This window comes from Amborella trichopoda, chromosome 5 (assembly GCF_054954075.1).
Source record: "Amborella trichopoda isolate Santa Cruz 75 chromosome 5, AtrichopodaSantaCruz75HAP2 v2.0, whole genome shotgun sequence".
Lineage (NCBI taxonomy): Eukaryota > Viridiplantae > Streptophyta > Magnoliopsida > Amborellales > Amborellaceae > Amborella > Amborella trichopoda.
The window spans coordinates 10645059-10655733 of NC_142340.1; the positions used below are offsets into that span (position 1 = coordinate 10645059).

Consider the following 10675-nt stretch of genomic DNA (forward strand, 5'->3'; position numbering starts at 1 on the left):
GAGAGAGTTGAGCTTCTTGCCTGTATTATATTGGAGTGAAATTAAGAGTAGGAAACGTTTCAATTTGGTGCACAGAAAGGGAATGGGGCCGTATTACCACTCAGCTAATCTAATCCGTCCATTGTCGATGAGGGATGGCCGATATGCACTGTAAAGCAACCAATTGAACGGTGAATGGAGATATGATCTATCTTAACTTTCTGATGTGAAATAGTTGTCATGATTCCTGCGTTTTAGCATTCAGCTAATCCAAACCGTCCGTTTCAATGACTGATGGCCGATATGCACTGTAAAGCAACCAATTGAACGCTGGGTGGAGTTATGGTCTATATTAACTTACTGATGTGAAATAGTGCTCATGATTCCTTTTGCACACTGTTACTCGACTTGAAGTATGATGCTCTTTGGTGATAGAAAGGTGAAAACGTACAATGGCATATATTGGTGATGGCGTACCAAGTACAAAAGAAAATTGCACCAATACCATGCTCCTTCGGGAAAGTATACATGTCAACGGTTGGATTGGCTTTTGTCTCTAATAAGATGATTTCTTAACTTGGATCTATGGCGCTATTCATCTTTTGATTATTCCTAGATTTGTTTTTTTTTTTTTTTTTAGTAAGTCGAAACGTGTCAGTGGGGAGTTGGGCCCCTGTCTTTTGGTGAAAATGGAATCGAAGATTTCATCATAGAGCTCGTTGGGACTACTGTCAAGGCTCCAGCCCATTCTAAAGACTTAATAGGTAATCCTATTACAAACCACAAACTAGACTTGTTATTAATTACAAACCATTAAACAAAACTTTAAAATAGATTAAGAATCCTATTCCTTGCAGACAAGACCTCATGACTAGAATTCAGGGGTATAAAGGTATTTTCAAATTTTGACATGAAATCTCAATTATGGTAAATCCAAATGAAAGAATAAGATAAATATAAAACAACTTTCATTATACCCTTGGCATATTATGAATGGAAAGTTATACTTTTTGGTTTAAAAAATGCTCCATCAGAATATTCAAAAAATTATGGAGGATATATTTACAAAATATAAATTTTTTATTATTGTATATATAGATGATGTGTTAATCTTCTCTAAATCTATAAATCAACATTAGAAACATCTATATCTTTTATCTAAAGCCGCAAAAATCAACAGACTTGTGATATCTGCCAAAAAAAATTAAAATTTTCAAACTGACATTACCTTCCTAGGAAATCGCATCAATCAAAGAAAAACAAAACCCGAGAATATTTTATCTATCTTTGAGTTTGGTATAGAAATTATAAAAAGAGATTCCAATTCTCTTTCTGACTGCTTAACCCGAGAATATTTCCATGAAAAAATTGACATACATATCATATCAAGGAACGCATCCCAACACTTCTACAGAAAGAAGATATGAAAGTCCTACAAACTTAGGCGAGTCTAAAAGGATTCAGTACGTGTATGAAAAGATTTCTATACCTAAAGTTATGCCTTTAGAAGAACCAGATATAAGTTAAGGATGATCTGCCCAAAATATTACAATAAAATATTTAGGATCTACCTACAAATTTCCCATCAAAACAATAGGGAAAATTGGTTTTTATTATAGGAGAATTCTTTTTTTTTTATTATAAGTTGCTTTATAAAAAATATTTATGATGCTAATAGGGAATTTTCTTATTCTCAACTTATTATACACAAAATTCTTAGTTATGAGGATTTTGGAATAAAACATTTTTATAACAAAAAATTCTCAGAAACCAACCCCTGCTAACTACAATGGTTTCAACAATTATTCTTATTTCGATTATTTAAACGCATGGGAAAACATTTTTTATATTCAAAATCCAAGATTCAGCCATACATGGTGGATTAACTTCTCTAATGAATTCAATAAGTATGTTCCAAATTAGTTTATTAATTTAGTGGGAAAACTTTGGTATGAACCTTAGAGGTCATGCCCCACAGTTAAACGAGTAATTATATTCCAGTGATTTTCCAGGCACTTCAAACATATTGTATTACATTATCCATAAACAAATTCCCTGGATAGTACGTTGGAAATATATTATTAAAAACATTAATGTACTCCTTTAGTAAAGTTCATTAAAGGTAGAGCCTATGAAAAATTAGATTTTAATAGAATTATTGAGGAAGACACCTTAAAAGAAGTCAATTCTTAGCTAAACAATGAAGACATGGATCCTTTTCCCCCTTCACTAGCAAAAACCATAGACTCTAAAATCAAGGAAGAGAAGAATGGGACTGACTAAACAAGACAAAAGAATGAAGATATTTGCTTTATTAAAAGCAGCCAAATATTATCTACTGTTCCGTCGTTGTAGCAATCGTTTCAGTAGTCATTGTAGCAATCAATATAGCTTTGTTACCCAACCAACTGTCCTCCACTCACACAATTCCTTCTTACCCAAGGAGGAGTTATCCCCTCGGCTATAAAAGGAGGAAGACTTCTCATGTGAGGGACATCCGAAGTTCGCCTGCTTCCTCGCTCCCTTGCTCTCATGTTATCTTCTTCTCATGCTCTTTTCAAAACACTCATAGTAAATACTCTGTAAAAAGTGTGTGCTTCGATTTGGCTTTAAGTTGGTTTCACTTGTAAGGCTTAGAAGCTTATTTGTGAGAATATGGTGTTAACAAGTTCCGGTTTAATATATTAAAGTATGTATGTTATTTATGCTCTCTTATTTCTTCTATAATATAGGATTTATTTATGTTTTTATGATCCTGCTAAGAATAGTATCAGAGCCAAGTTATAGATTTAATAATTACTTTGTTTAGTTTTCAAATTTATTCATAACTTGATAAAATCTAGAAGAGACCAACTCATAAGCTTACTGAGGCCAACCTCTAAGCTAAAAAGTGATCAGTGATGTAGGAGCTTTTCATATCCTTTCAGTCAAAGATTAGCATTTCTTAGGGTTTTCTATGGCGCCTTTTATGCTAAGAATTTCTTAGCATAATAGGACGTAGTAAGATAAGTTAGGTAGACGCAATACTAGACTTATTAAAAAATGGATTATTTTGAAGAACTACCTAGAAGTAGTAATTTTGTTCATAACTTGGATAATATAACAAATTTAGAAGAAATATATATAGAAGATGATGAAGTAAGTTCGAACTGGAAATTACCTTTGGTAAAACCTGAAGCTATTTATAAGGTGGGAACTTTTAATTTCTTTGCTAAATGAACTATCCGAACAATTGAAAGATCTGAATCCTTATTGAATAATCAACTAACAATTTGGACAACAAGATTTTTCAACACTATAAAGAAAATTTTAACTATATTCATATTGGACTATTTCAAGTTGCCTTAGTCCTTCTCACTAGAATTGGTATTAATGCTTATGTCCTGATTTATGTTCAAGACAAAAGATTTTTGAAGTTTAAATACTCTTTGTTAGGTTTAATTACAACAAGTCTATATAATGGACTTGCTTGGTTTAATTCTTACCCAAATTTTATTCCTTCCTTAAAAGATAAACACTTACTGAAAGCCTTTACTCTAACAGTCTGCACACAAGGCTTTGATATGTTAGAAGGATCCAAAAATATAGCTATTACATATAGAACCCATTTTTATGTTCTAAACACTTTTAATCCGCAAAATAGGACTATTGAATCTGCTGGATATATTACCCTTTTTGAAACCAATATAAAAAATAAAACTACGGCTCTCAAAAAACTAAAATTGAAAGACACTATATTATCGGAATCCTGGAGTCGTCAAGCTCGTTAAAATCTCAACAAAACTCTGAATTAGATACTGTAGTTGAATTATCAGAAGGAGAAGTAGAGATTACATTTGAAAATAAAAATTTTAATCAATTACCAATAAAAGAAAAATATAAGAAATCTAAAGAACTTCAAGTCTCTGGAATAAGCAATCCTTTATATTCCTCTTGTAACTCTTCCGGTAATATCAAAAGCATAAATGTTATTGTTGATTTTGAAATAAACAAAGAAGAAATAAGAAAATATTTATTTTCAATACAGAACTTAGAAAAAAGAAAATTATTTTTCAAAAACTATTCTAATAGAACTGAAAGAGATGAAATTCAAAAATTATTCTATGAATTTCTAGAAGACCTACAAACTCATATTCCATTCTTCGAATGCTACGAATATTGAACCAAATTAAATAAAGACTCTAATGAATCTATCAAGGACACGGTTTCTATGCAGCCAGCCCGCATAATGTAGAAATGCAGGCTTGGCAATAAATATGTTTTTTTTTAAATAATTTGATCCTAATATTTAGAGAATATATAATCTTTAACATGAAGATCATGAGTATGAAAAAAAAAAAAAATTGAAAACTAGAAATAAGAATTATATTAAAAAAACATTTAGACAGTTAGTTATATTAGTTTTTAGATAGATGACCTATTTGCATCCATCTTTAAGATGGATGTTTTACACCACAGAACCGCATATTGTAGAAATGTGGTCCAGCCTGCATGAAACAATTTTTCATCTATCAATACTCTTGTTTCATACTCCAGAAAACAGACTATCAGTAAAGACGAAGAAATATATTCGATACATCTTCCCAATAAAAGTATAATTATGCCCAATTCCAATAATACTCTAGCTATTCCTTTTAGAAATACTTTTGGACCACTATCTGTCAAAGATATAATAGAACATCAAAGATATCATCGAAAATCAAAATTATAACAATCTTTACTCTCAGGCTATAGGCTCTCAAACTGAAAGAATAGTAAAATTCTAGAAAATATCCGAGATGAAATCAAACCTACAAAACAAATTATTTTTACTAGAAAAATATTTGTTCCAACAGACTGCTTCAAAAAATATTCCTAAATCAATTAAGCATCAACTATTTGGTACAAACCCTTAGTTATTTTAATTACTAATATTTCTGAAAAATCAAATTTAATAAGAGAAACTTTAAAAATTTCCACAGCTAAGCTGGATTCCTTAACTGATCAGTTAACTAAATTATTACTAAAACAAGTACTTGTTTTATTTGAACCAGACAACTATTCTGAATATTGAGAGAATTATTCTCTGCAAAATATATTGAAAATTCAGATTCTGACTTTTATGTTATAAAACCAGAATATTTTACTGAACCAAAACAAATACTCAACACTATGAATGTTACCAGAAATGTTAAAACAAAAAACTATTATGATTGTCCCTATCCAGTAGACATATAGTTTGAAGAAATTCCTGATGTTGTCACTCAAAATTTCTCAGGTGACTCCATTAATGAATGGAATATAGATAGTATGACTGAACATCAATTTATAAATACAATCCAAAATATGACTGTATGTCATTGCATTTTTTTAAGAAAAAACTCACATCATACCATAACAAACTAATAATTGCAGGATTTTCTGGCCAATTAGGAGGCTGGTGGTATAATATTTAAACCAAACTCAAAGAAACATGATTAATACTCATTGTAAAACTGATCAGAATAATCAAACAATAAAAAATGAAACAACTGGACTAGAAGAACAAGATGTTGTCGCTACTCTTCTTGTTACTAGAACCCATCATTTTGTAAGAAAAACAGAAGATATAAATGAGAAGAATAAAATGGGAAGACTTGAAAAATCTTGAAAATTGATGATCCAAAAATACATTAAAAAGATGGATTGTTTCCAAGATTTGGAATCCATGTCCATAGATCTTGATATTTAGATAATCAAATTGAAGATTTTTGGACATCAAAATAACTTTTTCTCTAGGATTTTTTAGGCGTGCCTTAACTTAATTTTTTTTTTTTTCTCATGTCCATGCATCTTGAGGTTGAGATGATCGATTTGAGGATATTTGGGCATTGAAATAACTTTTTCTTTTGGATTTTTTAGGTACACCTTAACTTAATTGTTTAGGACCTAGCTCTTACATGAACGTTTTCTATATAGGAAAAGTATATAAGGAGACCATTTATCTTTGGTACAAGGTAGTCAAAATTGTTCTTGATCGTTGGATGTGAAATAGGATGGCTAAATTATTCAATTGACCAAGTTGAAACTTAAAAAAAAAAAAATTCGAACTTTGTGACGCACCCAAGCTATCAGATTTCACATCGGATGGTAATAAATAATTGTGCCATCCTTGTAGCAAAGGTAAATAATCTCATTATATACACACATATTGGGAATGATTTCATGTAACTGTTGTATAGTAATATAATGAAACCACACTTGTAGAAACCCATGTTTGTAGCATTTGTATGACACCAGAAATTTGCACACCCTATCTTCATCCCAATAGTTAATTTTCAAAAATTAAAATTCAATTCATATTCTAAATATGGTTAAAATGAGTCCCCTCTAACAATAAATCTAGACCATTCATTTGGTGAATTTTAAGACAAGCATGTACAAACTCAAAACCGTTTTTTTCTTTTTCAACATTGTTCATCTAATAATAAAAAAGCTATCTAAAAATTTTGAAAAAGAAAGAAATCCTTCCAAGGCAAAAATTTGACAGTGAGTGCCTTTAAAATAATTACAAATAATTAAAATTACATGAATGCGTTCTTAATTGTCAAATTGTCAAATTGAAAAGGGTGCAGTTGGCATACGGATGCATCCGTAGGTGTAGAGGTAAGGTGCACCTTCAAATTTTAACATGGTATATAATTTTGATGTAAAATGTTCTTAGGATTATCTCAAAATCTATTTTTATATCTAATTATAAAATTTTAAATTTTAAAAGTAGTTAAAATCAAGTAGATCTATAAATATATGAAAATCTTGAAAATAGACAGTGTAGATAATATGTTATAAAATGTACTATTTCTGAGACTTAAAATCTTTTTACTTTTCATCGAGATGTTCAATCGAAGGGTTTTTAACACTAAAACAACCTTTTCCTATAGAATTTTGAGGGGCATCCATAGATCTACATTATAAAGTAGCATCCTTATATAACCTTTTTCCAAATTGAAAAAGGACACCGGATATAATTTAAAACGGAAGACCCTATTCCCGTGGAATCTCTCCCTTTTTTTTTTTTTCTGAGACTTGTGAACAAATGGCCCATGTTTGAAGATTCATCAGTGATTCAAACTGATTTTTGAGAAGATCTCCTTCGATTGCTGACTGGTTCCTCTACAAGTTATTAATAATTGGAGTCAAACTGATTTTAGAGAAGATCTTATTTGATTGCTTACTGATTCCTCCACAAATTATTATTAATTGGAGAGGACCATTAACGTTAGTGTAGAGGTATTTGAGAGAGAGAGAGAGGGGGTTTAAACTGTTAGAGCATATAGAGCGAGAGTTTGTGTGAGAGGTCTAGAGAGAGAACAGGAGCTAGAGAGCATGAGAGAGAGTAAGAGTATGCTACTGAAGGGTATGGAGGAGCGTTGATGGACAATAGGGGACAGGTAATCCCCAAATTAAAGCTTCTCGGCTTCCTTCCATTTTTAGATATTTTATCCGCCATTTTGCAGGACATTTTTCTTCTTTATTTTAGGTCTTTTGAGCCGCACAGTGAACCTGAATCTCCGGATCGACCATTACAGAGCGAGTGTTTTTCTTCCACAGGGTTTTGTAGCCAACACTAACATTGATCGGCAATTAAAGAGGGGAGGTTTCGTCCCATTTTCGATTATTTCAGCCATGAATTCTCTGCAACATTCTCTCCTTTCACTTTCTGGGCCTTCTCCCTCTGATCTACTGCGAAGCAGCTCTAACAGCTTCAGTGGCGTCGCCTTGATAACCCTTTCTCTGCAACATTATCGCCTTTCACTTTTGATGTAATGTTTGCTGGAGTATTTGGGTCAAGTTACTTTGATTTTGATTTTTGCATGAGAGAGAAGAGGAAGTAGGGGTTGGACCCTATAATTTATTCCCAAAAACACAACAGAGAGAAAGAGAGAGATTGGTTGTATGGTGTTTAAGCTCGAATTTTTTTCTCTATGATTTGGGGAAAAAATTTGATGTTAGAGAGAGAGAGAGAGAGTTCTCGCTGGAGGAGATGGAGTGACGAGAAAGGGCGGTGGAAAGGAAGAACACGTAAATTTAGGGAGGGATCAACAATTACTTCAAATTACCGTTTTATAATTTCACAATAAAGAATATTTTGATGTAATTTTAATTATTTTTAGGGCAACTCACTATTGAAATTTTGGGAGTAGATTTTTCTAAAATCACTGCTGAATTCTAGACTAACCCTTTATTTATATATATATATATATATATATATATATATATGAAAATAATTTTTATGCAATGGTTGTATAGTAGTATAATGCAATCATTTTAAAAAACCATGTTAGAGACATTTGTTTGATATGAATTTTTAAATGTTCACTTTTTTTATATTAAAGAACAATCACTAAAAAGAAAATTTTGAAAAAACGTCATAAAAAGTGTTTTTCTAGCTCAATTAATATTAACCGTCAATTTTAATGAGATGGTTAGATATAAGCCTGAGATGGATTTGTTAGTTCCCAAAAAATTTATATAGCATTATCATCATTAGATTAACAATGGTAAAAAAGAAAAAAATGAATTTGAATTTGTTAAGGCCTAGATCTTGAAATTTACTAAATAAACAATCCTAATTCATTATTGGAGGGTACTAATTTTGAACATATCAATGGTGCAAAATGAATTTTTTTTTTGTAGGATTCATTATGAAGATGAAGAAATTTTTTGTAGGATCGATTATGAAGATGAAGAAAATGTGTGTGCAAATTTTGAAGTCATACAAATGCTAAAAACGAGGCTTTCTAGAGGTATGGTTGCATTATATTATTATACAACTTTTGCACGGACTCATTCCTTATATATAATATAGGGTGCTCATACTTTGTACTTAACAAAATTTAGACACTTCAATGCTCTTGTTTTGTATATATAGTTTTTTTTAGTAAATGTATTTTTTAGGGCGGTGCGATGTCATCTACATGGAGTGTGACATCACCCATATCGAGCATTTGTGTTTCGTGGGTGATATCACATTCCATGTGGATGACATCACAATCCTCCTAATGACTAAAAATACCGTTATTAAAAAAATATTTCATGTACAAAACAAAGATATATAAATATCCAAAATTTGATAAATACAATGATAAATTACTCCATAATATGAGCGCCTTAAGATAACCATATATATATATATATGTGTGTGTGTGTGTGTGTGTGGAAAATGATCCTGTGAGCCAGAGGGCTCACAAGAAAAAATGAGTCAAACAGTTCAGATTGAATTTGAGCCGATTTGACGACCACGGATGTCCGATAGTGTTTGAATTTTAATTTTTTTTCTACAAATCCAAATCACTTGAAATTTTAAGCGTGTGTTATTCTCATTAAGCCACATTTAATAAATAAATAAATAAATATATATATATATATATATTACAAAAAATGACCAAAATACCCCTATAAAGTTTCAGGGGTATTTTGATCAATATTTTTCATGTAAAATATTTTTTTGATATTTTTCGAAGATTCACTTATTTTTTATGAACAATCCCTAAAATTTCACGTGAATTGGATTTGTAGAAAAAAAATTAAAATTCAAACACTAACGAACATCTGTGATCGTCAAATCGACTTCAATTCAATATGACCTGTTGGGTTCATTTTTACTTGTGAGCCCATAAGCTCACAAGATCATTTTCCCATATATATATATATATATATATATATATATATATATATATATATATATATATATATATATATATATATATATATATATATATATATATATATGAAAAATACTACTCAATGGACGAAAATCAATAATATTTTCGTTCATAAGAACCATCTAAATGAATCCTAATCTGTCATTTTACTCTATCAAGAGTCATACCCTCAACAAAGCTTTAAAACTCTATATTTATTCACTACTTCCGACTATATCCTTTTGATCTAACCCATTATTCTTTTTTAGCCTACCACTTGAACCAACTCGTACCTCCTAACAAGTGACCAGCCTACCTTAATCTACTTTCTCAAAGCCACATATAAGTTTTCAAACACTTGCACAGTGCTAAAATTTTAATGTTGACATCATTACAAGGGAAGACATTATGTGTAATATGAGGAATTCAACTAATTTGAACACTAGGAAACCTACATGTGGGAAAACATAGTGTTGATGCTAGTAATCCTAGGCCAGCTAGGAATGGAGAAATTTTGAGCGATGAAGAAGGGAATTCTTTCGTAGTTCTCAGGGTCCATGCCAACCTTGCACTACCAATGGACCTGAACTCAGATTAATGAAGCAAAGCATTAATTGTGTTCAACAATACAGCAAGGAGGAGATTCGGCCAATGCTAGCTAGTGTTTGGATGAGGCCACTTTTTTAAAATTCTGATTAGTAGGGTGGATCATCCACCCCCACAGATCCATGTGGGGTCGTTGATCTAGATCAATCCATATTGGTAATCCTAATAAATTTTGAAAAATTAAAAAAGGGCTTTCAGGACAAGAACCAAGCCAATACTGATACCTTCCTAGAGTTGGTTCTGTCAAGACAATTCCTAAGCCAAATCAAGAACTCTTGCCCACATCAAGAAAGGAAATTTTTAGGCAGGCCAATACCAATATCCCAACTAATTCACAATCACGATTAGCAGTTCCTAATCCGGATTACAGGGTTTTGAAGCACGGGATGAGGTAAAAGATGGTATTCAAAGTAGAAAAGTTGTATTTT

The 10675-nt window shown here is 31.2% G+C and overlaps 1 long non-coding RNA gene across 1 annotated transcript; it reads left to right on the plus strand.

The window, feature by feature from the left end:
- Positions 1-6957: 6957 nt before the first annotated feature.
- LOC110008051 (uncharacterized) lies at positions 6958-8140 on the plus strand. The gene is made up of 2 exons (XR_016055950.1): positions 6958-7388; positions 7478-8140. It is a non-coding gene; the product is annotated as an uncharacterized LOC110008051 (long non-coding RNA).
- The last annotated feature ends 2535 nt before the right edge of the window (positions 8141-10675 follow it).